The sequence below is a fragment of the Microcebus murinus genome, chromosome 25 (assembly GCF_040939455.1).
Source record: "Microcebus murinus isolate Inina chromosome 25, M.murinus_Inina_mat1.0, whole genome shotgun sequence".
NCBI lineage: Eukaryota > Metazoa > Chordata > Mammalia > Primates > Cheirogaleidae > Microcebus > Microcebus murinus.
Window position 1 is genome coordinate 27,525,036 of NC_134128.1, and position 22,127 is coordinate 27,547,162.

The 22,127-nt window shown below is 63.0% G+C and overlaps 3 non-coding genes and 3 pseudogenes across 3 annotated transcripts; all 6 read right to left on the reverse strand.

The window, feature by feature from the left end:
- Nucleotides 1-805: 805 nt before the first annotated feature.
- On the reverse strand, nt 806-924 carry LOC142864468 (uncharacterized; annotated as a pseudogene).
- A 3,787-nt stretch (nt 925-4,711) lies between these two features.
- Nucleotides 4,712-4,830, reverse strand: LOC142864469 (uncharacterized; annotated as a pseudogene).
- A 3,794-nt stretch (nt 4,831-8,624) lies between these two features.
- On the reverse strand, nt 8,625-8,743 carry LOC142864417 (5S ribosomal RNA). The gene has a single exon (XR_012914975.1). It is a non-coding gene; the product is annotated as a 5S ribosomal RNA (ribosomal RNA).
- Nucleotides 8,744-12,516: 3,773 nt separating this feature from the next.
- On the reverse strand, nt 12,517-12,635 carry LOC142864499 (5S ribosomal RNA). Its single transcript, XR_012915005.1, has one exon. It is a non-coding gene; the product is annotated as a 5S ribosomal RNA (ribosomal RNA).
- Nucleotides 12,636-16,423: 3,788 nt separating this feature from the next.
- On the reverse strand, nt 16,424-16,542 carry LOC142864391 (5S ribosomal RNA). Its single transcript, XR_012914949.1, has one exon. It is a non-coding gene; the product is annotated as a 5S ribosomal RNA (ribosomal RNA).
- Nucleotides 16,543-20,330: 3,788 nt separating this feature from the next.
- LOC142864470 (uncharacterized) lies at nt 20,331-20,449 on the reverse strand (annotated as a pseudogene).
- Between the last annotated feature and the right edge of the window lie 1,678 nt (nt 20,450-22,127).

Here is a 22,127-nt window from a genome sequence, read left to right on the forward strand (position 1 = left end):
CCCCGTCTCTACTAAAAATAGAAAGAAATTAATTGGCCAACTAATATATATAGAAAAACACAGCCGGGCGTGGTGGTGCATGCCTGTAGTCCCAACTACTCGGGAGGCTGAGGCAGCAGGATTGCTTGAGCCCGGAGATTGAGGTTGCTGTGAGCTAGGCTGACGCCATGGCACTCACTCTAGCCTGGGCAGCAAAACGAGACTCTGCCTCAAAAAAAAAAAAAAAAAAAGAACGCAGGGGGGAGGGGGGCACGGGCGTCACATGTCACCTGAATACTTGTACTCCCATCATCTGCTTGAAGAGAGAGAGAAAAGAAAATGCAATCATAGAGGTAAGAGACACTTTTTAAAAATAATGAATCCGAAGAGAAAAGTAAAAGGAGGCCTGTGGAGCAGGTCTGGGTGTGACTCCGGATCCCCCAACATCAGGTGCCACCACCAAAGATTCCTGCGTGTAGCCCATAGAACCCCAAAAGCAACGGGACGAGTTCTGGTCACATACTCCCTCAAAATGACATCCTGGCCTTCTTCTGGAACTCCCTCCCCTCTCAGACTCTCAAGGTTTCCTCCAGCGTGTCGGTTCCCACAGAGCAGACCTTTGGTCTGAGACCTGACAGTCCAGATGCCACGCATGCTGCCGCGTGGCGGCGGTGTCGCGGCTTGGGACAAGAGGAGGCCCCACGGTGCGGGCTGGGGCGCCAGGCACCGCGCGGGCGCTGAGGGTGGGGGTGACCCCCACCCCGGGCCGCCGCCGCGCTCCCAGAAAGGGGACAGAACAAGAGGCAAAAAAAAAAAAAAAAGCAGCAGCCTGTGGCACCCGGTATTCCCAGGCGGTCTCCCATCCAAGTACTAACCGGGCCCGACCCTGCTTAGCTTCCCAGACCAGACGAGATCGGGGGCGTTCAGGGTGGTGTGGCCCTAGACGGCGGCGGAGGGCGCCCCTGCCCCGCTCAAGAAGCCGAGCCTCTCTGGGCTTCCCCGCCGCCGCCTCCCGCGCCGGGCCGGGCCGGTTGAGTTCGCCGGCCGGGTCCCGCGGGCTCCCAGGGACGGGGGTGATGGGCGGGGCGGGGCGGGGCGGGGCGGGGCGGGGCGGGAGGCTGTCTCTCTATACACACACACACACACTCACACTCACTCACACAAGATGCGCCTCCACGGCTGGACTCGCCAAGGTGGAGCCCTCCCAGCCCCCCTCGTCTCCTCGCCCGGCCTCCTTCACCTACCCGCTGCCCACCCCCAGCGCGTCGCTGCCGCTGACTGCGCACGCGCGGGACGCTCGCCCTTTGACCCCAGCCAGGGGCCGCCCTCCCCCACAACCCCTTTCAGCTGCGCCCCCCCCTCGCCCCGTGGGTGGGCTGCCGCCTATTCCCCCGGGCCAGGGCTGGGGCACAGCCAGTGTACGGGGCGTCTCTCTCTGGGGATGTGTCCCATGGGTGGGGTGGGGTGGCGTGGTTTGGGGGGCGCTGAAGAAATCAGTCCCCTCCATCTCCTACCTCTGGAAAACGCCCAAGCCCGTGGAGAACTGCCGGCACCGCTTCGTGGGGGCCGGGACCCTCCTCCGTGTCCTCCTGTGGCCCAGTCCAAGGGGCCTGGGCCTGGCCGGGGCTGCATTGGACCCCGACCACCCTGGCGTGTGGACTCGCTAAAAATCGGCCATTAGATATTGGATTCCAGCTTCCTGGAGGTCATTTCACTAATGAGTGCACCGGAAAGAGTTTCCTAATCCATCTGTGAGGGTGGCAACTGAAAGAGAATTTTAAAGCTGACAGAATAGGCTTGGGAAGGCATAGGAGATTTCCACACCCAGCAAGGAAGACTTTCCCGAAATGGAAGAAAGAAAAGAGCAAACAGAGACACCGGTAGCCCGCCCGGAAAAGAGTCTGCCCCTGAGAGAAAGCACCCTGACCAGGTTCACCCGTGGGTGGGTGGGTGGCGAGCTAGCGGCATTCAGAAGAGCGAGGCCCGCAGTCTGTGTGGAAGACACCTGCGCTCGGGTGTGTGTGGCGGCGCGATTCACAAGCAGCTCTAGACGTTAAACCAAGGAGAAGCCAGGGAGTTCCCAACGCCCCAGGTGTCCTCAGCCCACGACTGGCTGCTGTGGGAATGCGAAGCCCGGCTCCTTGTCTCAGAGCGGGGTTCCCAGGAGGATCAGGCTGAAGCTGGGACTTGGCCTCAAAGTGTCCCCTCGCATGGCCACCCCCTTCCCCTTCCTGCTCCTCTACTCCTGGTGCCCCTCCATCCAGGGGCCAGACCTTAAAGAGTCACCGCAAGAGAATCCTGGTCCCAAAGGAGCCTTCTGGGGGACCGGTGCTGACAGAGGTTGTGGGCATGGCCCGCTGGGGCTCTGCCCGACCCAGGGCTGAGAGATGCCACCTCCCAGCTCTGGGTCCCTGCAGGAAGTGTTGGCAAGCACAGGGCCGGTCCTCCAAAGGCCCAGGTGCAGGGAGCCCAGGCCAAGCAGCCTGTGGAAGAAGCCACTTGCCGTGCCACCCCGGGAACAGGACTGCAGGCCCCGGCCCTTCCCACCTCCTCCTCCTCCTCCTCCTCCTCCTCCCCCCCGCCTCCCCCCTCACAGGGCACAGGGCTCAGAGACACCTCAGACTCTTGCTACCCAAAGTGCAAAGGGCATCAGTTGCTCCTCCAACCCCCCCGCCCAGCAGACCACGTTGTCCAGCCAGCCCCCGGGCCTCCCTGGGGTGCCCAGCACAAAAGTGCAGACACCCACCGGACCCTCAATCTCAGTTTTCGGATGTTTTTGCCACTCTAAGGACCCGCAGGCCAGCTGGGCCTTCGGGCAGGACAGAGAGCCCCGGAATCCGACGTGGAGAGCTGCGTGTACGTCCCCATCAGGAGGCGGTCCCCACCTCCGCGGCTCTCCCCTTGCGGGGAGCGGCAGCCCAGCCGGCAGCCGCAGGGCCTCAGGGAAGACACCAGGCTGGGCCCCCGCGGCACAGCGGGGGCACGTCCCCCGCACTCACGCGACTTAGGGACGGCTGCTGGAGACTGCTGCGGCCACCCTGCTGCCGGGTTTCTGGAGGGCTTCCTGGAAGCAGCGTCCACACCAAGCCCTTGGAAGGCCCGGGCGACGGAGGAGCCGGTCAGGCAGGGGCCGAGGACGGTGAGAGGCCGGGCGGGAAGGAGCGTGTCAGGCAGGGGCAGAGGACGGTGACCGGCCGGGCGGGGAGGAGCCGGTCAGGCGGGGGCCCAGGACAGTGACGGGCCTGGCCGGGGAGGAGTGCGTCAGGCAGGGGCAGAGGAGACGGGCTGGGTAAGGGTTAGGGTTACAGTTAGGGCACAATTCACAATCGCAAAGACGTGGAAGCGACCCGAGTGCCCATCCATCCAGGAGTGCATCAATAAAATGTGGCGCGTGGACACCACGGAGTGCCATTCGGCTGTGAGGAGCAGCCGTGAGAGGGCGCCTCTCGTGTTCTCCTGGCCAGAGCTGGAACCCGTTCCAGTAAGCCAAGTATCCCAAGAATGGACACACGAGCACCACGTGAGCGCGCTCACCGGCAAATTGGTACGAACGGATGGACGCCTAAGTGGACAGAGAGGAATCACCTTCATCGGGTGGGTGTCGGGCGGGTGGGGGGAGGGGAGGGGCATACACATCCATTAGGCATGGGGTGGGTGTGCACCGACTGGGGGATGGGCGCGCACCGACTGGGGGATGGGCGCACTTGAAGCTCTGACCCGAGGGGGGAGGCTTGGAGAGGGCAAGGCACCCGACCTTAACATTGGTACCCCCACAATACGCTGGAACAACATGAGAGGTATATGAATAAGAACACAGGGGGGGCCGGGCGCGGTGGCTCACGCCTGTAATCCTAGCTCTCTGGGAGGCCGAGGCGGGCGGATTGCTCCAGGTCAGGAGTTCGAAACCAGCCTGAGCAAGAGCGAGACCCCGTCTCTACTAAAAATAGAAAGAAATTAATTGGCCAACTAATATATATAGAAAAACACAGCCGGGCGTGGTGGTGCATGCCTGTAGTCCCAACTACTCGGGAGGCTGAGGCAGCAGGATTGCTTGAGCCCGGAGATTGAGGTTGCTGTGAGCTAGGCTGACGCCATGGCACTCACTCTAGCCTGGGCAGCAAAACGAGACTCTGCCTCAAAAAAAAAAAAAAAAAAAAGAACGCAGGGGGGAGGGGGGCACGGGCGTCACATGTCACCTGAATACTTGTACTCCCATCATCTGCTTGAAGAGAGAGAGAAAAGAAAATGCAATCATAGAGGTAAGAGACACTTTTTAAAAATAATGAATCCGAAGAGAAAAGTAAAAGGAGGCCTGTGGAGCAGGTCTGGGTGTGACTCCGGATCCCCCAACATCAGGTGCCACCACCAAAGATTCCTGCGTGTAGCCCATAGAACCCCAAAAGCAACGGGACGAGTTCTGGTCACATACTCCCTCAAAATGACATCCTGGCCTTCTTCTGGAACTCCCTCCCCTCTCAGACTCTCAAGGTTTCCTCCAGCGTGTCGGTTCCCACAGAGCAGACCTTTGGTCTGAGACCTGACAGTCCAGATGCCACGCATGCTGCCGCGTGGCGGCGGTGTCGCGGCTTGGGACAAGAGGAGGCCCCACGGTGCGGGCTGGGGCGCCAGGCACCGCGCGGGCGCTGAGGGTGGGGGTGACCCCCACCCCGGGCCGCCGCCGCGCTCCCAGAAAGGGGACAGAACAAGAGGCAAAAAAAAAAAAAAAAGCAGCAGCCTGTGGCACCCGGTATTCCCAGGCGGTCTCCCATCCAAGTACTAACCGGGCCCGACCCTGCTTAGCTTCCCAGACCAGACGAGATCGGGGGCGTTCAGGGTGGTGTGGCCCTAGACGGCGGCGGAGGGCGCCCCTGCCCCGCTCAAGAAGCCGAGCCTCTCTGGGCTTCCCCGCCGCCGCCTCCCGCGCCGGGCCGGGCCGGTTGAGTTCGCCGGCCGGGTCCCGCGGGCTCCCAGGGACGGGGGTGATGGGCGGGGCGGGGCGGGGCGGGGCGGGGCGGGGCGGGGGGCTGTCTCTCTATACACACACACACACTCACACTCACTCACACAAGATGCGCCTCCACGGCTGGACTCGCCAAGGTGGAGCCCTCCCAGCCCCCCTCGTCTCCTCGCCCGGCCTCCTTCACCTACCCGCTGCCCACCCCCAGCGCGTCGCTGCCGCTGACTGCGCACGCGCGGGACGCTCGCCCTTTGACCCCAGCCAGAGGCCGCCCTCCCCCACAACCCCTTTCAGCTGCGCCCCCCCTCGCCCCGTGGGTGGGCTGCCGCCTATTCCCCCGGGCCAGGGCTGGGGCACAGCCAGTGTACGGGGCGTCTCTCTCTGGGGATGTGTCCCATGGGTGGGGTGGGGTGGCGTGGTTTGGGGGGCGCTGAAGAAATCAGTCCCCTCCATCTCCTACCTCTGGAAAACGCCCAAGCCCGTGGAGAACTGCCGGCACCGCTTCGTGGGGGCCGGGACCCTCCTCCGTGTCCTCCTGTGGCCCAGTCCAAGGGGCCTGGGCCTGGCCGGGGCTGCATTGGACCCCGACCACCCTGGCGTGTGGACTCGCTAAAAATCGGCCATTAGATATTGGATTCCAGCTTCCTGGAGGTCATTTCACTAATGAGTGCACCGGAAAGAGTTTCCTAATCCATCTGTGAGGGTGGCAACTGAAAGAGAATTTTAAAGCTGACAGAATAGGCTTGGGAAGGCATAGGAGATTTCCACACCCAGCAAGGAAGACTTTCCCGAAATGGAAGAAAGAAAAGAGCAAACAGAGACACCGGTAGCCCGCCCGGAAAAGAGTCTGCCCCTGAGAGAAAGCACCCTGACCAGGTTCACCCGTGGGTGGGTGGGTGGCGAGCTAGCGGCATTCAGAAGAGCGAGGCCCGCAGTCTGTGCGGAAGACACCTGCGCTCGGGTGTGTGTGGCGGCGCGATTCACAAGCAGCTCTAGACGTTAAACCAAGGAGAAGCCAGGGAGTTCCCAACGCCCCAGGTGTCCTCAGCCCACGACTGGCTGCTGTGGGAATGCGAAGCCCGGCTCCTTGTCTCAGAGCGGGGTTCCCAGGAGGATCAGGCTGAAGCTGGGACTTGGCCTCAAAGTGTCCCCTCGCATGGCCACCCCCTTCCCCTTCCTGCTCCTCTACTCCTGGTGCCCCTCCATCCAGGGGCCAGACCTTAAAGAGTCACCGCAAGAGAATCCTGGTCCCAAAGGAGCCTTCTGGGGGACCGGTGCTGACAGAGGTTGTGGGCATGGCCCGCTGGGGCTCTGCCCGACCCAGGGCTGAGAGATGCCACCTCCCAGCTCTGGGTCCCTGCAGGAAGTGTTGGCAAGCACAGGGCCGGTCCTCCAAAGGCCCAGGTGCAGGGAGCCCAGGCCAAGCAGCCTGTGGAAGAAGCCACTTGCCGTGCCACCCCGGGAACAGGACTGCAGGCCCCGGCCCTTCCCACCTCCTCCTCCTCCTCCTCCTCCTCCTCCCCCCCGCCTCCCCCCTCACAGGGCACAGGGCTCAGAGACACCTCAGACTCTTGCTACCCAAAGTGCAAAGGGCATCAGTTGCTCCTCCAACCCCCCCGCCCAGCAGACCACGTTGTCCAGCCAGCCCCCGGGCCTCCCTGGGGTGCCCAGCACAAAAGTGCAGACACCCACCGGACCCTCAATCTCAGTTTTCGGATGTTTTTGCCACTCTAAGGACCCGCAGGCCAGCTGGGCCTTCGGGCAGGACAGAGAGCCCCGGAATCCGACGTGGAGAGCTGCGTGTACGTCCCCATCAGGAGGCGGTCCCCACCTCCGCGGCTCTCCCCTTGCGGGGAGCGGCAGCCCAGCCGGCAGCCGCAGGGCCTCAGGGAAGACACCAGGCTGGGCCCCCGCGGCACAGCGGGGGCACGTCCCCCGCACTCACGCGACTTAGGGACGGCTGCTGGAGACTGCTGCGGCCACCCTGCTGCCGGGTTTCTGGAGGGCTTCCTGGAAGCAGCGTCCACACCAAGCCCTTGGAAGGCCCGGGCGACGGAGGAGCCGGTCAGGCAGGGGCCGAGGACGGTGAGAGGCCGGGCGGGAAGGAGCGTGTCAGGCAGGGGCAGAGGACGGTGACCGGCCGGGCGGGGAGGAGCCGGTCAGGCGGGGGCCCAGGACAGTGACGGGCCTGGCCGGGGAGGAGTGCGTCAGGCAGGGGCAGAGGAGACGGGCTGGGTAAGGGTTAGGGTTACAGTTAGGGCACAATTCACAATCACAAAGACGTGGAAGCGACCCGAGTGCCCATCCATCCAGGAGTGCATCAATAAAATGTGGCGCGTGGACACCACGGAGTGCCATTCGGCTGTGAGGAGCAGCCGTGAGAGGGCGCCTCTCGTGTTCTCCTGGCCAGAGCTGGAACCCGTTCCAGTAAGCCAAGTATCCCAAGAATGGACACACGAGCACCACGTGAGCGCGCTCACCGGCAAATTGGTACGAACGGATGGACGCCTAAGTGGACAGAGAGGAATCACCTTCATCGGGTGGGTGTCGGGCGGGTGGGGGGAGGGGAGGGGCATACACATCCATTAGGCATGGGGTGGGTGTGCACCGACTGGGGGATGGGCGCGCACCGACTGGGGGATGGGCGCACTTGAAGCTCTGACCCGAGGGGGGAGGCTTGGAGAGGGCAAGGCACCCGACCTTAACATTGGTACCCCCACAATACGCTGGAACAACATGAGAGGTATATGAATAAGAACACAGGGGGGGCCGGGCGCGGTGGCTCACGCCTGTAATCCTAGCTCTCTGGGAGGCCGAGGCGGGCGGATTGCTCCAGGTCAGGAGTTCGAAACCAGCCTGAGCAAGAGCGAGACCCCGTCTCTACTAAAAATAGAAAGAAATTAATTGGCCAACTAATATATATAGAAAAACACAGCCGGGCGTGGTGGTGCATGCCTGTAGTCCCAACTACTCGGGAGGCTGAGGCAGCAGGATTGCTTGAGCCCGGAGATTGAGGTTGCTGTGAGCTAGGCTGACGCCATGGCACTCACTCTAGCCTGGGCAGCAAAACGAGACTCTGTCTCAAAAAAAAAAAAAAAAAAAAGAACACAGGGGGGAGGGGGGCACGGGCAACACATGTCACCTGCATACTTGTACTCCCATCATCTGCTTGAAAAGAGAGAGAAAAGAAAATGCAATCCTAGAGGTAAGAGACACTTTTTAAAAATAATGAATCCGAAGAGAAAAGTAAAAGGAGGCCTGTGGAGCAGGTCTGGGTGTGACTCCGGATCCCCCAACATCAGGTGCCACCACCAAAGATTCCTGCGTGTAGCCCATAGAACCCCAAAAGCAACGGGACGAGTTCTGGTCACATACTCCCTCAAAATGACATCCTGGCCTTCTTCTGGAACTCCCTCCCCTCTCAGACTCTCAAGGTTTCCTCCAGCGTGTCGGTTCCCACAGAGCAGACCTTTGGTCTGAGACCTGACAGTCCAGATGCCACGCATGCTGCCGCGTGGCGGCGGTGTCGCGGCTTGGGACAAGAGGAGGCCCCACGGTGCGGGCTGGGGCGCCAGGCACCGCGCGGGCGCTGAGGGTGGGGGTGACCCCCACCCCGGGCCGCCGCCGCGCTCCCAGAAAGGGGACAGAACAAGAGGCAAAAAAAAAAAAAAAAAAAAAAAAAAGCAGCAGCCTGTGGCACCCGGTATTCCCAGGCGGTCTCCCATCCAAGTACTAACCAGGCCCGACCCTGCTTAGCTTCCGAGACCAGACGAGATCGGGGGCGTTCAGGGTGGTGTCGCCCTAGACGGCGGCGGAGGGCGCCCCTGCCCCGCTCGAGAAGCCGAGCCTCTCTGGGCTTCCCCGCCGCCGCCTCCCGCCCCAGGCCCCGCGCCGGTTGAGTTCGCCGGCCGGGTCCCGCGGGCTCCCAGGGATGGGGGTGATGGGCGGGGCTGGGCGGGGCGGGGCGGGGCGGGGTGGGGGGCTGTCTCTCTATACACACACACACACACTCACACTCACTCACACTCACACAAGATGCGCCTCCGCGGCTGGACTCGCCAAGGTGGAGCCCTCCCAGCCCCCCTCGTCTCCTCGCCCGGCCTCCTTCACCTACCCGCTGCCCACCCCCAGCGCGTCGCTGCCGCTGACTGCGCACGCGCGGGACGCTCGCCCTTTGACCCCAGCCAGGGGCCGCCCTCCCCCACAACCCCTTTCAGCTGCGCCCCCCCCTCGCCCCGTGGGTGGGCTGCCGCCTATTCCCCCGGGCCAGGGCTGGGGCACAGCCAGTGTACGGGGCGTCTCTCTCTGGGGATGTGTCCCATGGGTGGGGTGGGGTGGCGTGGTTTGGGGGGCGCTGAAGAAATCAGTCCCCTCCATCTCCTACCTCTGGAAAACGCCCAAGCCCGTGGAGAACTGCCGGCACCGCTTCGTGGGGGCCGGGACCCTCCTCCGTGTCCTCCTGTGGCCCAGTCCAAGGGGCCTGGGCCTGGCCGGGGCTGCATTGGACCCCGACCACCCTGGCGTGTGGACTCGCTAAAAATCGGCCATTAGATATTGGATTCCAGCTTCCTGGAGGTCATTTCACTAATGAGTGCACCGGAAAGAGTTTCCTAATCCATCTGTGAGGGTGGCAACTGAAAGAGAATTTTAAAGCTGACAGAATAGGCTTGGGAAGGCATAGGAGATTTCCACACCCAGCAAGGAAGACTTTCCCGAAATGGAAGAAAGAAACGAGCAAACAGAGACACCGGTAGCCCGCCCGGAAAAGAGTCTGCCCCTGAGAGAAAGCACCCTGACCAGGTTCACCCGTGGGTGGGTGGGTGGCGAGCTAGCGGCATTCAGAAGAGCGAGGCCCGCAGTCTGTGCGGAAGACACCTGCGCTCGGGTGTGTGTGGCGGCGCGATTCACAAGCAGCTCTAGACGTTAAACCAAGGAGAAGCCAGGGAGTTCCCAACGCCCCAGGTGTCCTCAGCCCACGACTGGCTGCTGTGGGAATGCGAAGCCCGGCTCCTTGTCTCAGAGCGGGGTTCCCAGGAGGATCAGGCTGAAGCTGGGACTTGGCCTCAAAGTGTCCCCTCGCATGGCCACCCCCTTCCCCTTCCTGCTCCTCTACTCCTGGTGCCCCTCCATCCAGGGGCCAGACCTTAAAGAGTCACCGCAAGAGAATCCTGGTCCCAAAGGAGCCTTCTGGGGGACCGGTGCTGACAGAGGTTGTGGGCATGGCCCGCTGGGGCTCTGCCCGACCCAGGGCTGAGAGATGCCACCTCCCAGCTCTGGGTCCCTGCAGGAAGTGTTGGCAAGCACAGGGCCGGTCCTCCAAAGGCCCAGGTGCAGGGAGCCCAGGCCAAGCAGCCTGTGGAAGAAGCCACTTGCCGTGCCACCCCGGGAACAGGACTGCAGGCCCCGGCCCTTCCCACCTCCTCCTCCTCCTCCTCCTCCTCCTCCCCCCCGCCTCCCCCCTCACAGGGCACAGGGCTCAGAGACACCTCAGACTCTTGCTACCCAAAGTGCAAAGGGCATCAGTTGCTCCTCCAACCCCCCCGCCCAGCAGACCACGTTGTCCAGCCAGCCCCCGGGCCTCCCTGGGGTGCCCAGCACAAAAGTGCAGACACCCACCGGACCCTCAATCTCAGTTTTCGGATGTTTTTGCCACTCTAAGGACCCGCAGGCCAGCTGGGCCTTCGGGCAGGACAGAGAGCCCCGGAATCCGACGTGGAGAGCTGCGTGTACGTCCCCATCAGGAGGCGGTCCCCACCTCCGCGGCTCTCCCCTTGCGGGGAGCGGCAGCCCAGCCGGCAGCCGCAGGGCCTCAGGGAAGACACCAGGCTGGGCCCCCGCGGCACAGCGGGGGCACGTCCCCCGCACTCACGCGACTTAGGGACGGCTGCTGGAGACTGCTGCGGCCACCCTGCTGCCGGGTTTCTGGAGGGCTTCCTGGAAGCAGCGTCCACACCAAGCCCTTGGAAGGCCCGGGCGACGGAGGAGCCGGTCAGGCAGGGGCCGAGGACGGTGAGAGGCCGGGCGGGAAGGAGCGTGTCAGGCAGGGGCAGAGGACGGTGACCGGCCGGGCGGGGAGGAGCCGGTCAGGCGGGGGCCCAGGACAGTGACGGGCCTGGCCGGGGAGGAGTGCGTCAGGCAGGGGCAGAGGAGACGGGCTGGGTAAGGGTTAGGGTTACAGTTAGGGCACAATTCACAATCGCAAAGACGTGGAAGCGACCCGAGTGCCCATCCATCCAGGAGTGCATCAATAAAATGTGGCGCGTGGACACCACGGAGTGCCATTCGGCTGTGAGGAGCAGCCGTGAGAGGGCGCCTCTCGTGTTCTCCTGGCCAGAGCTGGAACCCGTTCCAGTAAGCCAAGTATCCCAAGAATGGACACACGAGCACCACGTGAGCGCGCTCACCGGCAAATTGGTACGAACGGATGGACGCCTAAGTGGACAGAGAGGAATCACCTTCATCGGGTGGGTGTCGGGCGGGTGGGGGGAGGGGAGGGGCATACACATCCATTAGGCATGGGGTGGGTGCGCACCGACTGGGGGATGGGCGCACTTGAAGCTCTGACCCGAGGGGGGAGGCTTGGAGAGGGCAAGGCACCCGACCTTAACATTGGTACCCCCACAATACGCTGGAACAACATGAGAGGTATATGAATAAGAACACAGGGGGGGCCGGGCGCGGTGGCTCACGCCTGTAATCCTAGCTCTCTGGGAGGCCGAGGCGGGCGGATTGCTCCAGGTCAGGAGTTCGAAACCAGCCTGAGCAAGAGCGAGACCCCGTCTCTACTAAAAATAGAAAGAAATTAATTGGCCAACTAATATATATAGAAAAACACAGCCGGGCGTGGTGGTGCATGCCTGTAGTCCCAACTACTCGGGAGGCTGAGGCAGCAGGATTGCTTGAGCCCGGAGATTGAGGTTGCTGTGAGCTAGGCTGACGCCATGGCACTCACTCTAGCCTGGGCAGCAAAACGAGACTCTGTCTCAAAAAAAAAAAAAAAAAAAAGAACACAGGGGGGAGGGGGGCACGGGCGTCACATGTCACCTGAATACTTGTACTCCCATCATCTGCTTGAAGAGAGAGAGAAAAGAAAATGCAATCATAGAGGTAAGAGACACTTTTTAAAAATAATGAATCCGAAGAGAAAAGTAAAAGGAGGCCTGTGGAGCAGGTCTGGGTGTGACTCCGGATCCCCCAACATCAGGTGCCACCACCAAAGATTCCTGCGTGTAGCCCATAGAACCCCAAAAGCAACGGGACGAGTTCTGGTCACATACTCCCTCAAAATGACATCCTGGCCTTCTTCTGGAACTCCCTCCCCTCTCAGACTCTCAAGGTTTCCTCCAGCGTGTCGGTTCCCACAGAGCAGACCTTTGGTCTGAGACCTGACAGTCCAGATGCCACGCATGCTGCCGCGTGGCGGCGGTGTCGCGGCTTGGGACAAGAGGAGGCCCCACGGTGCGGGCTGGGGCGCCAGGCACCGCGCGGGCGCTGAGGGTGGGGGTGACCCCCACCCCGGGCCGCCGCCGCGCTCCCAGAAAGGGGACAGAACAAGAGGCAAAAAAAAAAAAAAAAGCGGCAGCCTGTGGCACCCGGTATTCCCAGGCGGTCTCCCATCCAAGTACTAACCAGGCCCAACCCTGCTTAGCTTCCGAGACCAGACGAGATCGGGGGCGTTCAGGGTGGTGTGGCCCTAGACCGCGGCGGAGGACGCCCCTGCCCCGCTCGAGAAGCCGAGCCTCTCTGGGCTTCCCCGCCGCCGCCGCCGCCTCCCGCCCCAGGCCCCGCCTCCCGCCCCAGGCCCCGCGCCAGTTGAGTTCGCCGGCCGGGTCCCGCGGGCTCCCAGGGACGGGGGTGATGGGCGGGGCGGGGCGGGGTGGGGGGCTGTCTCTCTCTACACACACACACACACACACACTCACACTCACTCACACTCACACAAGATGCGCCTCCGCGGCTGGACTCGCCAAGGTGGAGCCCTCCCAGCCCCCCTCGTCTCCTCGCCCGGCCTCCTTCACCTACCCGCTGCCCACCCCCAGCGCGTCGCTGCCGCTGACTGCGCACGCGCGGGACGCTCGCCCTTTGACCCCAGCCAGGGGCCGCCCTCCCCCACAACCCCTTTCAGCTGCGCCCCCCCCTCGCCCCGTGGGTGGGCTGCCGCCTATTCCCCCGGGCCAGGGCTGGGGCACAGCCAGTGTACGGGGCGTCTCTCTCTGGGGATGTGTCCCATGGGTGGGGTGGGGTGGCGTGGTTTGGGGGGCGCTGAAGAAATCAGTCCCCTCCATCTCCTACCTCTGGAAAACGCCCAAGCCCGTGGAGAACTGCCGGCACCGCTTCGTGGGGGCCGGGACCCTCCTCCGTGTCCTCCTGTGGCCCAGTCCAAGGGGCCTGGGCCTGGCCGGGGCTGCATTGGACCCCGACCACCCTGGCGTGTGGACTCGCTAAAAATCGGCCATTAGATATTGGATTCCAGCTTCCTGGAGGTCATTTCACTAATGAGTGCACCGGAAAGAGTTTCCTAATCCATCTGTGAGGGTGGCAACTGAAAGAGAATTTTAAAGCTGACAGAATAGGCTTGGGAAGGCATAGGAGATTTCCACACCCAGCAAGGAAGACTTTCCCGAAATGGAAGAAAGAAACGAGCAAACAGAGACACCGGTAGCCCGCCCGGAAAAGAGTCTGCCCCTGAGAGAAAGCACCCTGACCAGGTTCACCCGTGGGTGGGTGGGTGGCGAGCTAGCGGCATTCAGAAGAGCGAGGCCCGCAGTCTGTGCGGAAGACACCTGCGCTCGGGTGTGTGTGGCGGCGCGATTCACAAGCAGCTCTAGACGTTAAACCAAGGAGAAGCCAGGGAGTTCCCAACGCCCCAGGTGTCCTCAGCCCACGACTGGCTGCTGTGGGAATGCGAAGCCCGGCTCCTTGTCTCAGAGCGGGGTTCCCAGGAGGATCAGGCTGAAGCTGGGACTTGGCCTCAAAGTGTCCCCTCGCATGGCCACCCCCTTCCCCTTCCTGCTCCTCTACTCCTGGTGCCCCTCCATCCAGGGGCCAGACCTTAAAGAGTCACCGCAAGAGAATCCTGGTCCCAAAGGAGCCTTCTGGGGGACCGGTGCTGACAGAGGTTGTGGGCATGGCCCGCTGGGGCTCTGCCTGACCCAGGGCTGAGAGATGCCACCTCCCAGCTCTGGGTCCCTGCAGGAAGTGTTGGCAAGCACAGGGCCGGTCCTCCAAAGGCCCAGGTGCAGGGAGCCCAGGCCAAGCAGCCTGTGGAAGAAGCCACTTGCCGTGCCACCCCGGGAACAGGACTGCAGGCCCCGGCCCTTCCCACCTCCTCCTCCTCCTCCTCCTCCTCCTCCCCCCCGCCTCCCCCCTCACAGGGCACAGGGCTCAGAGACACCTCAGACTCTTGCTACCCAAAGTGCAAAGGGCATCAGTTGCTCCTCCAACCCCCCCGCCCAGCAGACCACGTTGTCCAGCCAGCCCCCGGGCCTCCCTGGGGTGCCCAGCACAAAAGTGCAGACACCCACCGGACCCTCAATCTCAGTTTTCGGATGTTTTTGCCACTCTAAGGACCCGCAGGCCAGCTGGGCCTTCGGGCAGGACAGAGAGCCCCGGAATCCGACGTGGAGAGCTGCGTGTACGTCCCCATCAGGAGGCGGTCCCCACCTCCGCGGCTCTCCCCTTGCGGGGAGCGGCAGCCCAGCCGGCAGCCGCAGGGCCTCAGGGAAGACACCAGGCTGGGCCCCCGCGGCACAGCGGGGGCACGTCCCCCGCACTCACGCGACTTAGGGACGGCTGCTGGAGACTGCTGCGGCCACCCTGCTGCCGGGTTTCTGGAGGGCTTCCTGGAAGCAGCGTCCACACCAAGCCCTTGGAAGGCCCGGGCGACGGAGGAGCCGGTCAGGCAGGGGCCGAGGACGGTGAGAGGCCGGGCGGGAAGGAGCGTGTCAGGCAGGGGCAGAGGACGGTGACCGGCCGGGCGGGGAGGAGCCGGTCAGGCGGGGGCCCAGGACAGTGACGGGCCTGGCCGGGGAGGAGTGCGTCAGGCAGGGGCAGAGGAGACGGGCTGGGTAAGGGTTAGGGTTACAGTTAGGGCACAATTCACAATCGCAAAGACGTGGAAGCGACCCGAGTGCCCATCCATCCAGGAGTGCATCAATAAAATGTGGCGCGTGGACACCACGGAGTGCCATTCGGCTGTGAGGAGCAGCCGTGAGAGGGCGCCTCTCGTGTTCTCCTGGCCAGAGCTGGAACCCGTTCCAGTAAGCCAAGTATCCCAAGAATGGACACACGAGCACCACGTGAGCGCGCTCACCGGCAAATTGGTACGAACGGATGGACGCCTAAGTGGACAGAGAGGAATCACCTTCATCGGGTGGGTGTCGGGCGGGTGGGGGGAGGGGAGGGGCATACACATCCATTAGGCATGGGGTGGGTGCGCACCGACTGGGGGATGGGCGCACTTGAAGCTCTGACCCGAGGGGGGAGGCTTGGAGAGGGCAAGGCACCCGACCTTAACATTGGTACCCCCACAATACGCTGGAACAACATGAGAGGTATATGAATAAGAACACAGGGGGGGCCGGGCGCGGTGGCTCACGCCTGTAATCCTAGCTCTCTGGGAGGCCGAGGCGGGCGGATTGCTCCAGGTCAGGAGTTCGAAACCAGCCTGAGCAAGAGCGAGACCCCGTCTCTACTAAAAATAGAAAGAAATTAATTGGCCAACTAATATATATAGAAAAACACAGCCGGGCGTGGTGGTGCATGCCTGTAGTCCCAACTACTCGGGAGGCTGAGGCAGCAGGATTGCTTGAGCCCGGAGATTGAGGTTGCTGTGAGCTAGGCTGACGCCATGGCACTCACTCTAGCCTGGGCAGCAAAACGAGACTCTGTCTCAAAAAAAAAAAAAAAAAAAGAACACAGGGGGGAGGGGGGCACGGGCAACACATGTCACCTGCATACTTGTACTCCCATCATCTGCTTGAAAAGAGAGAGAAAAGAAAATGCAATCCTAGAGGTAAGAGACACTTTTTAAAAATAATGAATCCGAAGAGAAAAGTAAAAGGAGGCCTGTGGAGCAGGTCTGGGTGTGACTCCGGATCCCCCAACATCAGGTGCCACCACCAAAGATTCCTGCGTGTAGCCCATAGAACCCCAAAAGCAACGGGACGAGTTCTGGTCACATACTCCCTCAAAATGACATCCTGGCCTTCTTCTGGAACTCCCTCCCCTCTCAGACTCTCAAGGTTTCCTCCAGCGTGTCGGTTCCCACAGAGCAGACCTTTGGTCTGAGACCTGACAGTCCAGATGCCACGCATGCTGCCGCGTGGCGGCGGTGTCGCGGCTTGGGACAAGAGGAGGCCCCACGGTGCGGGCTGGGGCGCCAGGCACCGCGCGGGCGCTGAGGGTGGGGGTGACCCCCACCCCGGGCCGCCGCCGCGCTCCCAGAAAGGGGACAGAACAAGAGGCAAAAAAAAAAAAAAAAGCGGCAGCCTGTGGCACCCGGTATTCCCAGGCGGTCTCCCATCCAAGTACTAACCAGGCCCGACCCTGCTTAGCTTCCGAGACCAGACGAGATCGGGGGCGTTCAGGGTGGTGTGGCCCTAGACCGCGGCGGAGGACGCCCCTGCCCCGCTCGAGAAGCCGAGCCTCTCTGGGCTTCCCCGCCGCCGCCGCCGCCTCCCGCCCCAGGCCCCGCCTCCCGCCCCAGGCCCCGCGCCAGTTGAGTTCGCCGGCCGGGTCCCGCGGGCTCCCAGGGACGGGGGTGATGGGCGGGGCGGGGCGGGGTGGGGGGCTGTCTCTCTCTACACACACACACACACACACACTCACACTCACTCACACTCACACAAGATGCGCCTCCGCGGCTGGACTCGCCAAGGTGGAGCCCTCCCAGCCCCCCTCGTCTCCTCGCCCGGCCTCCTTCACCTACCCGCTGCCCACCCCCAGCGCGTCGCTGCCGCTGACTGCGCACGCGCGGGACGCTCGCCCTTTGACCCCAGCCAGGGGCCGCCCTCCCCCACAACCCCTTTCAGCTGCGCCCCCCCCTCGCCCCGTGGGTGGGCTGCCGCCTATTCCCCCGGGCCAGGGCTGGGGCACAGCCAGTGTACGGGGCGTCTCTCTCTGGGGATGTGTCCCATGGGTGGGGTGGGGTGGCGTGGTTTGGGGGGCGCTGAAGAAATCAGTCCCCTCCATCTCCTACCTCTGGAAAACGCCCAAGCCCGTGGAGAACTGCCGGCACCGCTTCGTGGGGGCCGGGACCCTCCTCCGTGTCCTCCTGTGGCCCAGTCCAAGGGGCCTGGGCCTGGCCGGGGCTGCATTGGACCCCGACCACCCTGGCGTGTGGACTCGCTAAAAATCGGCCATTAGATATTGGATTCCAGCTTCCTGGAGGTCATTTCACTAATGAGTGCACCGGAAAGAGTTTCCTAATCCATCTGTGAGGGTGGCAACTGAAAGAGAATTTTAAAGCTGACAGAATAGGCTTGGGAAGGCATAGGAGATTTCCACACCCAGCAAGGAAGACTTTCCCGAAATGGAAGAAAGAAACGAGCAAACAGAGACACCGGTAGCCCGCCCGGAAAAGAGTCTGCCCCTGAGAGAAAGCACCCTGACCAGGTTCACCCGTGGGTGGGTGGGTGGCGAGCTAGCGGCATTCAGAAGAGCGAGGCCCGCAGTCTGTGCGGAAGACACCTGCGCTCGGGTGTGTGTGGCGGCGCGATTCACAAGCAGCTCTAGACGTTAAACCAAGGAGAAGCCAGGGAGTTCCCAACGCCCCAGGTGTCCTCAGCCCACGACTGGCTGCTGTGGGAATGCGAAGCCCGGCTCCTTGTCTCAGAGCGGGGTTCCCAGGAGGATCAGGCTGAAGCTGGGACTTGGCCTCAAAGTGTCCCCTCGCATGGCCACCCCCTTCCCCTTCCTGCTCCTCTACTCCTGGTGCCCCTCCATCCAGGGGCCAGACCTTAAAGAGTCACCGCAAGAGAATCCTGGTCCCAAAGGAGCCTTCTGGGGGACCGGTGCTGACAGAGGTTGTGGGCATGGCCCGCTGGGGCTCTGCCCGACCCAGGGCTGAGAGATGCCACCTCCCAGCTCTGGGTCCCTGCAGGAAGTGTTGGCAAGCACAGGGCCGGTCCTCCAAAGGCCCAGGTGCAGGGAGCCCAGGCCAAGCAGCCTGTGGAAGAAGCCACTTGCCGTGCCACCCCGGGAACAGGACTGCAGGCCCCGGCCCTTCCCACCTCCTCCTCCTCCTCCTCCTCCTCCTCCCCCCCGCCTCCCCCCTCACAGGGCACAGGGCTCAGAGACACCTCAGACTCTTGCTACCCAAAGTGCAAAGGGCATCAGTTGCTCCTCCAACCCCCCCGCCCAGCAGACCACGTTGTCCAGCCAGCCCCCGGGCCTCCCTGGGGTGCCCAGCACAAAAGTGCAGACACCCACCGGACCCTCAATCTCAGTTTTCGGATGTTTTTGCCACTCTAAGGACCCGCAGGCCAGCTGGGCCTTCGGGCAGGACAGAGAGCCCCGGAATCCGACGTGGAGAGCTGCGTGTACGTCCCCATCAGGAGGCGGTCCCCACCTCCGCGGCTCTCCCCTTGCGGGGAGCGGCAGCCCAGCCGGCAGCCGCAGGGCCTCAGGGAAGACACCAGGCTGGGCCCCCGCGGCACAGCGGGGGCACGTCCCCCGCACTCACGCGACTTAGGGACGGCTGCTGGAGACTGCTGCGGCCACCCTGCTGCCGGGTTTCTGGAGGGCTTCCTGGAAGCAGCGTCCACACCAAGCCCTTGGAAGGCCCGGGCGACGGAGGAGCCGGTCAGGCAGGGGCCGAGGACGGTGAGAGGCCGGGCGGGAAGGAGCGTGTCAGGCAGGGGCAGAGGACGGTGACCGGCCGGGCGGGGAGGAGCCGGTCAGGCGGGGGCCCAGGACAGTGACGGGCCTGGCCGGGGAGGAGTGCGTCAGGCAGGGGCAGAGGAGACGGGCTGGGTAAGGGTTAGGGTTACAGTTAGGGCACAATTCACAATCGCAAAGACGTGGAAGCGACCCGAGTGCCCATCCATCCAGGAGTGCATCAATAAAATGTGGCGCGTGGACACCACGGAGTGCCATTCGGCTGTGAGGAGCAGCCGTGAGAGGGCGCCTCTCGTGTTCTCCTGGCCAGAGCTGGAACCCGTTCCAGTAAGCCAAGTATCCCAAGAATGGACACACGAGCACCACGTGAGCGCGCTCACCGGCAAATTGGTACGAACGGATGGACGCCTAAGTGGACAGAGAGGAATCACCTTCATCGGGTGGGTGTCGGGCGGGTGGGGGGAGGGGAGGGGCATACACATCCATTAGGCATGGGGTGGGTGCGCACCGACTGGGGGATGGGCGCACTTGAAGCTCTGACCCGAGGGGGGAGGCTTGGAGAGGGCAAGGCACCCGACCTTAACATTGGTACCCCCACAATACGCTGGAACAACATGAGAGGTATATGAATAAGAACACAGGGGGGGCCGGGCGCGGTGGCTCACGCCTGTAATCCTAGCTCTCTGGGAGGCCGAGGCGGGCGGATTGCTCCAGGTCAGGAGTTCGAAACCAGCCTGAGCAAGAGCGAGACCCCGTCTCTACTAAAAATAGAAAGAAATTAATTGGCCAACTAATATATATAGAAAAACACAGCCGGGCGTGGTGGTGCATGCCTGTAGTCCCAACTACTCGGGAGGCTGAGGCAGCAGGATTGCTTGAGCCCGGAGATTGAGGTTGCTGTGAGCTAGGCTGACGCCATGGCACTCACTCTAGCCTGGGCAGCAAAACGAGACTCTGCCTCAAAAAAAAAAAAAAAAAAAGAACGCAGGGGGGAGGGGGGCACGGGCGTCACATGTCACCTGAATACTTGTACTCCCATCATCTGCTTGAAGAGAGAGAGAAAAGAAAATGCAATCCTAGAGGTAAGAGACACTTTTTAAAAATAATGAATCCGAAGAGAAAAGTAAAAGGAGGCCTGTGGAGCAGGTCTGGGTGTGACTCCGGATCCCCCAACATCAGGTGCCACCACCAAAGATTCCTGCGTGTAGCCCATAGAACCCCAAAAGCAACGGGACGAGTTCTGGTCACATACTCCCTCAAAATGACATCCTGGCCTTCTTCTGGAACTCCCTCCCCTCTCAGACTCTCAAGGTTTCCTCCAGCGTGTCGGTTCCCACAGAGCAGACCTTTGGTCTGAGACCTGACAGTCCAGATGCCACGCATGCTGCCGCGTGGCGGCGGTGTCGCGGCTTGGGACAAGAGGAGGCCCCACGGTGCGGGCTGGGGCGCCAGGCACCGCGCGGGCGCTGAGGGTGGGGGTGACCCCCACCCCGGGCCGCCGCCGCGCTCCCAGAAAGGGGACAGAACAAGAGGCAAAAAAAAAAAAAAAAGCAGCAGCCTGTGGCACCCGGTATTCCCAGGCGGTCTCCCATCCAAGTACTAACCGGGCCCGACCCTGCTTAGCTTCCCAGACCAGACGAGATCGGGGGCGTTCAGGGTGGTGTGGCCCTAGACGGCGGCGGAGGGCGCCCCTGCCCCGCTCAAGAAGCCGAGCCTCTCTGGGCTTCCCCGCCGCCGCCTCCCGCGCCGGGCCGGGCCGGTTGAGTTCGCCGGCCGGGTCCCGCGGGCTCCCAGGGACGGGGGTGATGGGCGGGGCGGGGCGGGGCGGGGCGGGGCGGGGCGGGGGGCTGTCTCTCTATACACACACACACACACTCACACTCACTCACACTCACACAAGATGCGCCTCCACGGCTGGACTCGCCAAGGTGGAGCCCTCCCAGCCCCCCTCGTCTCCTCGCCCGGCCTCCTTCACCTACCCGCTGCCCACCCCCAGCGCGTCGCTGCCTGCCGCTGACTGCGCACGCGCGGGACGCTCGCCCTTTGACCCCAGCCAGGGGCCGCCCTCCCCCACAACCCCTTTCAGCTGCGCCCCCCCCCCTCGCCCTGTGGGTGGGCTGCCGCCTATTCCCCCGGGCCAGGGCTGGGGCACAGCCAGTGTATGGGGCGTCTCTCTCTGGGGATGTGTCCCATGGGTGGGGTGGGGTGGCGTGGTTTGGGGGGCGCTGAAGAAATCAGTCCCCTCCATCTCCTACCTCTGGAAAACGCCCAAGCCCGTGGAGAACTGCCGGCACCGCTTCGTGGGGGCCGGGACCCTCCTCCGTGTCCTCCTGTGGCCCAGTCCAAGGGGCCTGGGCCTGGCCGGGGCTGCATTGGACCCCGACCACCCTGGCGTGTGGACTCGCTAAAAATCGGCCATTAGATATTGGATTCCAGCTTCCTGGAGGTCATTTCACTAATGAGTGCACCGGAAAGAGTTTCCTAATCCATCTGTGAGGGTGGCAACTGAAAGAGAATTTGAAAGCTGACAGAATAGGCGAGGGAAGGCATAGGAGATTTCCACACCCAGCAAGGAAGACTTTCCCGAAATGGAAGAAAGAAACGAGCAAACAGAGACACCGGTAGCCCGCCCGGAAAAGAGTCTGCCCCTGAGAGAAAGCACCCTGACCAGGTTCACCCGTGGGTGGGTGGCGAGCTAGCGGCGTTCAGAAGAGCGAGGCCCGCAGTCTGTGCGGAAGACACCTGCGCTCGGGTGTGTGTGGCGGCGCGATTCACAAGCAGCTCTAGACGTTAAACCAAGGAGAAGCCAGGGAGTTCCCAACGCCCCAGGTGTCCTCAGCCCACGACTGGCTGCTGTGGGAATGCGAAGCCCGGCTCCTTGTCTCAGAGCGGGGTTCCCAGGAGGATCAGGCTGAAGCTGGGACTCGGCCTCAAAGTGTCCCCTCGCATGGCCACCCCCTTCCCCTTCCTGCTCCTCTACTCCTGGTGCCCCTCCATCCAGGGGCCAGACCTTAAAGAGTCACCGCAAGAGAATCCTGGTCCCAAAGGAGCCTTCTGGGGGACCGGTGCTGACAGAGGTTGTGGGCATGGCCCGCTGGGGCTCTGCCCGACCCAGGGCTGAGAGATGCCACCTCCCAGCTCTGGGTCCCTGCAGGAAGTGTTGGCAAGCACAGGGCCGGTCCTCCAAAGGCCCAGGTGCAGGGAGCCCAGGCCAAGCAGCCTGTGGAAGAAGCCACTTGCCGTGCCACCCCGGGAACAGGACTGCAGGCCCCGGCCCTTCCCACCTCCTCCTCCTCCTCCTCCTCCTCCCCCCCCGCCCCCCCCCACAGGGCACAGGGCTCAGAGACACCTC